Here is a 7,773-nt window from a genome sequence, read left to right on the forward strand (position 1 = left end):
ATTGGGTTACCTCACACAGGATGATCTTTTCTAGTTCAATCCATCTGTCTATGAATTTCATGAAGTCATTGTTCTTTTTAAGATGGTCCTCTTGGTCTGGTCATTGCAAAATCCCTCCTATTTTGCAGTGACTAAATGCTCTATTTCTGTATTAAATTTCCTATTTTAAGTCATATACCATTCCCAAGGCTTCTTTCCAATCTCAATTCTTTATCCAAAAATTAAGTATGCCCAGACTATTAAAATATGTATACTAATTATGAGCAATCATAGTTTCTGGGGATCTTGAAATATGAACTTATAATTGTCCTAACAATAACCTAAAGAAAGGCCAAACAACTCCTACTAGTGTGTTTATGTTCCTGTTATGACATGCAGAGTTTTGATAATTCCACCAAAATTGCTAGATCCCACTTTATCACTTTATGGTGTTTATTTCATTGTCTATTGGTTCATCACCCAGAGTATATATTATATGTTGGAATCAGGTGGATAAACCACTACAGACTAGTGATTTGGTGAGTTGGTTCTTTTTCTCTTGAGAATCAATGGAAACACTTCTTCTTCTGACTCTCTTCTTCTAACGTAGAATGGAAAATAATAGAACAAAATTCTATAAAGAAATAAGCAGTATCCTGAGTTCTGATAAAGACTGAGGTTAAGAGTTGTAACAAACCATGTATACTTTACAACAAAGGGTATTGCACAGAATCCTTAGAAGCCAGATCAGGCCTGCTCTTCAACTCGTGCAACCATGACTGACTAATGTTATTCAAGCCATCCTTGATATTCCCCTGAAAGAAATTAGTTTTTATTTATCAAATTAACTGTTAGTCATTTGGCTAACATGTGTCTTTCTAAAGACTGAAAACAATGCCATATAGGAAAATCCGTCTCATATTTTCATAAAATTTAATATCATTATGATCCTCTAGATTAGATTCATGATTGATAATTTAACATTGCAGATATGTAGGTCATGAAATCATTTACTTGAACATTAGGGTAATAGTTGAGAGCATGAACTAGTGAGGGGAGAATCTGTTATAAGTAGGGTGGAGAAAAGTACAGAGAAGGGGTGATGTAGATACAGTACTTAATATGATGTCCTTAAACATACGTGAACTATTAAAAGAAAAATTATTGGAATTAAAGGTATGATTATACTGAAGTTACAGTGAGATGCTTATTTCTTTTATTATTTCTAAAACAGATCTTGGTCAGGCAATCACAAATGCCCTGAGGTCAAGAGTTAGTTACTGTCCACAAGACCTTGCTTTACTCAGGTCCTCTTTTAGCTCTGACTCTTATAGTCTTTATCCTTCTCTATCATAACTGCCTCTGAGCCTTGAGGAATGAACCCCTTCAGCGCCAATGTTCTTTTCAGGCAGCCATTTTCCCAGACAGATCTGATTGCAAATACAGGGCGACAGGTCATATCAAATATTCCCAGCTATGTCAGTTCAAAATTCTCATCTACAGAAATGGTGAGATACCTTGTTTTGATTGAGACACATATGTTGAAACTTTTACCACAAAAAGTTACATAACTAGTAGAAATAATTTTCCCCAAATATACTCATGATTGTAAAATATACAGAAATCGCTAAAGCTCACGGGTTTCTTCTCTTTCAAAGGTTACATAACGCTTGTAAATGTGTGTTGGGATGTGGCTCCTGAAAAGTTGGCCTCACTCCTTCTTCATGATTTTCCCACGTCTTGCATTTAGTTTATGTCCACCAATTAACAACGTTTTTAGTCTTTGCCCCAATGTTTTGGTTGACCCTAGTAACACCAGCTAGTTAGCTTTAAAAAAAAAACATTGTGGTTTGAATGAGAATGGCCTTCATAGGCTCGTATGCTTGATGGATCTGTTTGGGAAAGATTAGAAGATAGAGCTTTGTTTGAGGAGATGTGCCACTTAGGGGGTGGACTTTGAGGTTTCAAAAGTCCATGCTATCCCTAAGTAGCCCTCTCTCTCTGCCTCATGGTTGTCTCAAAACTTAAGCTCTCTGCTGCTGTTTCAATTCCATGCCTGTCTGCCTGCCTGCCTACCTGCCTGCCTGCCTGCCTGCCTGCCTGCCTGCCTGCCTGCCTGCCTGCCTGCCTGCCTGCATGCCTGCCTGCCTGCTTGTCTGCCTGCTGCCATACTCCATGGTGTGATGGTCAAGGACTCACTGTCTGAAACTGTAACCCTCCATTAAATACTTTCCGCTATAAGTTGTCTTGGTTATGATATCTTAGCGAGTGGCAATAAAAAGGAAAGTAAGATAGTAACCACATTTACTTCTCACAGTTTTGAAGCTAAGGTGATCAATGTCTATAGTGCCTTCCATTTTGATGTCTAGAAAGGCCCACTTCCTCATGGTCTCAGCTTCCTCCATGTGCCCTCATACTGTGGAGAATGAAGACAAAGTCTCCCAGAGCCTCTTTTATAAAAGTACAAATTTAGTAATGAGAGTCCCACTCACGGCCTAATCAGTCCCCAACATCCCAGCTCACCATACCTTCCAACTGTAATTATAAACTCATGAACTGAGTGAAAATGAAAATATTCAGAATAGACCATTGCAGTATACTTAACATGAATGATGAATTTGAAAATGCACTAGAAAACTGTGTTGGTATTAGCACAAATCTACCAAGCACAACATGATGATAAAGAATATTAAATTCTCATCATATAAAAGTGTTCTAGCATTACCTTTACAGTTACAAAGTTGTAGATCAATCTGGTTATCTATATCTATATTTACATCTATATACAATATATAGATAGACTGCAAAGAAGCAAATAATAAAAGTCAATTCTGATGGCTAAAAACTAAGCTGTCACATACGTATTGTGAAGTGGTAAGGTTGCACACTTTCCAAATTGCTGGTGTATTTTGGGGAAAGAATCTTCTGAATAGATATAAGGAAAAAAGGAGAAGCATCGTGAACTGAAAACAGGATTAAAGCAAAACAGAAAGCGATTGCATGGCTTTCCTTTCAAGAAATCCAGACATTGGAGTTCAGCTCTAGTGGGGTTCTAGAACCTGGGAACAGATATGTGAGGTCTACGAAAGTGAAGACAGTGACTATCTGTTGACTTTCAAGCAAGAGGCTTCAAATATCTTGAGACACTTTATATTTATAAAATCACAATCCTGCTCATGTGAGTAATGACATCATTGGTTAATTTATTAAAACAAATCATAAAATCAGCATTATAAAAGCTCTATCATTTCAAAATGCCCCCAATAATTTTGCTTTCCCCTTCGTACCTCATGCTGGGTCAATCACCACCTAATCTTATTATTGTTTTTTTTTTACTACAAAGCAAAATTTCAGAAAGCCCAAAATAAAGATCCAGCTAGGCATTAGCATATACCCAGCTGGTAGCTAATGTGGTTACATAGTTGTATAAGATGAGAGATACTAAGCATCCCTGGGCATAAGTCCAATCATCAAATAGCACCCCTCTGTCATGATACATTTTACATTACAGAAAAAGACTCACTCATTGTACCAAACAACCTTTCTAGATATGCACCTATAAATCCCTGATACCATCTCTATTAGAACCATTTTTAAATCTCTATTGATTGGACATAGTTTTCATATTTTCCAAGTCGCTGCTGATAAGACATAGCTTCCACATTTTAAGTCTATGTTGCTCAGATTGTATTTTCCTCAGAGCAGTTATGCAAGCAAGACACATTCCTCTCCATAACTGCCACAGGCTTACTCAGTGTGGCTGTGTTGGCTTCTCCATGTAAATTTTTACAAGTCCTAAAATATCTAGGATTAATGGTCACATCTGGAGGATCGATAGGGGGAAAAAAGAGGAGAGCAGGAGTTTGCCACTTGAGAGAGAATTAAGAGAAACAGAATCACCCAAAGGCTTTCACCCTGGATAACCCTGGCCTTGCCCATGGCTGAAAAGTGAAACCAAATATTGCTATGAATATAAACCACATAGTGAAAGCAAAAAGAGCTTATAGGTAATAAGTATAGAGGTCACCAAATCCACCACTGGTCCTTGCCAAATGAGAAGGGAGTTCCATGGGCCTTGCCAAAGTAGACTCTTATCACTAAAGCACTCATGTGCTATTCCCTGCAGATGCTACCTGGGCACCACCACACAGAAAGGGTATAGTTTGTTTCATAGAAAACTATCTCATCACTATTTCAAGAGTACATATCTGGGCATCTTTACACTCTCACAATACCATGGCAATTTCTGAAAGGATCCACTCAGTTAACGGATACTAATTAGGTCCTGCTATACACCATGGACTAGAATAAACACTGGCATGCAGGAGTGAATAAAAAAGCAAAGAGTCTTCCTCCACTGAGCTTAAAACTATTAACTTATACAAGCTATGTCACAGTAATCTGATCAAATGATCAAACTGGATAAGGAAAATGAAGAAACACTTATAAAGGTAAAAATGAACATAACTGTGGATGTTCTACTTAGGAGACATGTTCAAAGTCTAGAAAGCATTTTTGCTAATAAATGTAAAAATAGCATAATTTGATTCTCACCACTTGAGCACGTCCCTATTTTCTAAACTGAGTTTAGTTTGCTTTTGACAGCCTGCTTACCTTCCCTGACTTCTAAATATGTAGTAGTAAGAAATTAAATCTTAATCATCTTGTAGGTGATCTTTCCCACTCAGTAAAGTCAGGAAGGCTCTGCAGTTACTAATTCCTTTGGAAAGTTTGAAGAAGGCAGTAAATATATACGTGATAGAACACATACACATTTTAACTGTCCTATGCTACATGGTGTGTATGATGTGGACTGAGTTCAACCTGTGATTCCCAAAGTTCTACTACAGACATTTTAATACCTAAACCTACACATGTCCCTCTAACGATTCCAGAGCCAATGGAGAAATGATAGATGCTATATAAAATTGTGGTGGCAAAGGAATTGTACATCCTATACTGTTTGTTTGTTTTCATCTTTCTATCCAACCAGTCCACACAGCCCAGAAAACTTATACAGCTTTTATCCAACTCATGAGAGTAATCAGGCCTGGGATGGACTCTCTAAAGCACATCCTCTTACTCTCTCCTGATAGGTGATAGGAGGAAACTGTGGTCATTTTTAAAAACTGGTTACCTATCAAAATAAGCTAAAGGGATTTAATTGCATCTTCAATTTTTTATGGCACTGTGCATGTTGAAATTGAGGATTTGATTATCAGACATTAATACACATTCTGCCTAGTTTTGTGACAACCTGACATAACCCAAAGTCATCTGAGAGAAAGGAAGTTCAAATAAGAAAATGCCTCCATAAGATCATAAGATCAGAGTATCTTGTTAGTGGTTGATGAGCAAGGGAAAGGCCTATTGTGATTGAGGCCATCCCTACACTCTCGGGCCTGGGTTCTATGAGAAAGCAGGCAAGCAAGCTAGGAGGAGCAGGTCATTGAGCAGCACCCCTCTATGGCCTCTGCAGCAGTTCCTACCTCTAGATTTCTTCTCTGTTTGAGTTCCTGTCCTGACTTACTTCAGTGGTTGATTATAATGTGAAGGTATGAAACAAATAAACCCTTTCATCTCAAAGTTGCTATGGTCATGATGTTGATCACAGCAATAGTAACCCTCACATCTTAGAAACAGCTTGAGATATTTAGTTGATTTGAACAGGTTGAACCTGTCTTTGCCTCCTACATAGTTTGGGCCAGGAAGAAAGCAGAAGATGGCAGTACATGATAGATGGGATCACTTACTGAAGTAGTTGGGAATTCAAACAGAGATCAGAGGGGACAAGATCTGCATATCTCTCCAAAGACATGCCCTCACAAACAATTTTTTTCTACTAGGGACAACCTCCTTCGATTCCCTATATATCTCCGCAGTGATATAGGCTGGCAATTACGTCTTTGGTGCATGAGCTCTCAGAAGATATAAAATGTAAATCCTAACCATATAACTGTGATATAGCAGAGTCTCCCCATGGAAGACTAGCACAAAGCATTAGTCATACCTATCATACATATTTGCTTTCAGAATAAGTTAACTTGTATTGGAAGTCTTTCTAAATGCTAACGATTTAAGACTAAAGAATTAAGTTATCAAAGTGTTTCAATATTTTGAAGAGGGAAGTAGAAATTACCCATGGATATAAGTAAGTGCTCTTTAAGCATGCTCAAAAAGAATAATGCTTCCTGGTCTCGGCAGGTTCTTTGCAAGAACGATGGTTAAATTGTAACAGATTACTGTAGATTTGTTTACACGCAGTGTAAGATAGAGTATGGTAAGGGCATGCATATTTCTGAAAAGAATGATGAGATGACATATCTCTCAACCTCAGAGTACATCCAATTAACACCCCTCCTCCACACACCACACACAGAAACATACAGGAACTAACTATAGCTTCTTGCAGTGTCACAGAGACAAGGCTGTCATGGAAACATGCTGTTGTGCGTCAGAGAAAGGTCCTGCTCATGTGTGATAGATTTCTTCTGATGAGAACTGGTGAATAATATTTTATGTGATCTCTAAAAAGAAAAGGCTTCAACATGACAACCTAAATACAGAACTGTCTGGCAAATTGCATTTATGCTGCTAAAACAATGTCCCTCATTCACTTTTTGAAAATTACTGCTCTTTGAAAACTAATATAGAGGTGTTGTTCCTAAAAGCATGCTTAGTTAAGTTAGTGAAAGCACAGTGTACTGTTTTCCAAGGTTTTATGTTTTAATGAAAACAAATAATGGTTTTAAACCATTTGAACCAGGAACCAATTTGCATCCCTTTGGTAATCACATGACTCTGGCTGGAAACGCATGCCACAAGTGAAAGAAAAATGCCTCACTGTAATGCAGGAATATTGGCTACCATCTCTCCTACTAAAGACAGTATATATGGGTGAAGAAAGCTGAGCTTCCAGAGTTATTAAAAAACATGCTTTCTCTTTTTCTCAAGTATTTATTGAATAAATTAAATACTCAGGCCTATAAAAACTAAAGTACTGGTGGCAGTTCATTAAAGTTGTTGATAATATACTGCTGATAAATAGTGAGCAAATAGTTCTTAAGTTCAACTGTTAAGGCATAATCTTCATACATTTTCTATTTCATTTATCATATTTTATCAGTATTGGTGTTTTTCCAGTATATATGTCTATGTACTGTGTGAGTCTGATGTCTATGAATACCACAAGAGTGTACTGGATACCTGGAAATTGAAGCCACCACCACATGGGTGCTGAGAATCAAACCAGGTTTGTCTGGAAGAGAAACCAGTGCTCTTAACTACTGGGTAATCACTCTAGCCCCTAATTTTATATTTTTGTGTATTTCAAAAGGAAATGTGACCTATACAAAAATTTTCCAACCAATGTTAGACACAACACAATAATCCCAAACTGGACATAGTCAAATGTTCACCAATGGAAGAATTGATGGATATACTATAATAAAATGTCTGGTCAATTGCTTCCTAGAGTTGGAACAGGAGTAAAGTAATAGATTGGAGATGAATATTAGGAGAACTTAGGGGAGATGGCTGGAGGACTAAGGTACTTCTGCTCAGAGATAGCACCAAGGAAACCAGGAATGCTAAATGTGCAGGTTTTCTCTCCAAAGAAAAAGATCTATAACCTATTTTCAGTCCAGAAGTCCAGAATTGATGGATATATTGTAGTATGTTAATCTAATACAAATCTAATAAACACCATTAAAAATCAACTTTAAAGAAACCACATGGACTCTTATCAAAACCACTCTATTAAAGAAAAAATTCAGCTCTATGTTGTATATATTT

Source organism: Rattus norvegicus, chromosome 5 (genome assembly GCF_021556685.1).
Source record: "Rattus norvegicus strain SHRSP/BbbUtx chromosome 5, alternate assembly SHRSP_T2T, whole genome shotgun sequence".
NCBI classification, from domain to species: domain Eukaryota; kingdom Metazoa; phylum Chordata; class Mammalia; order Rodentia; family Muridae; genus Rattus; species Rattus norvegicus.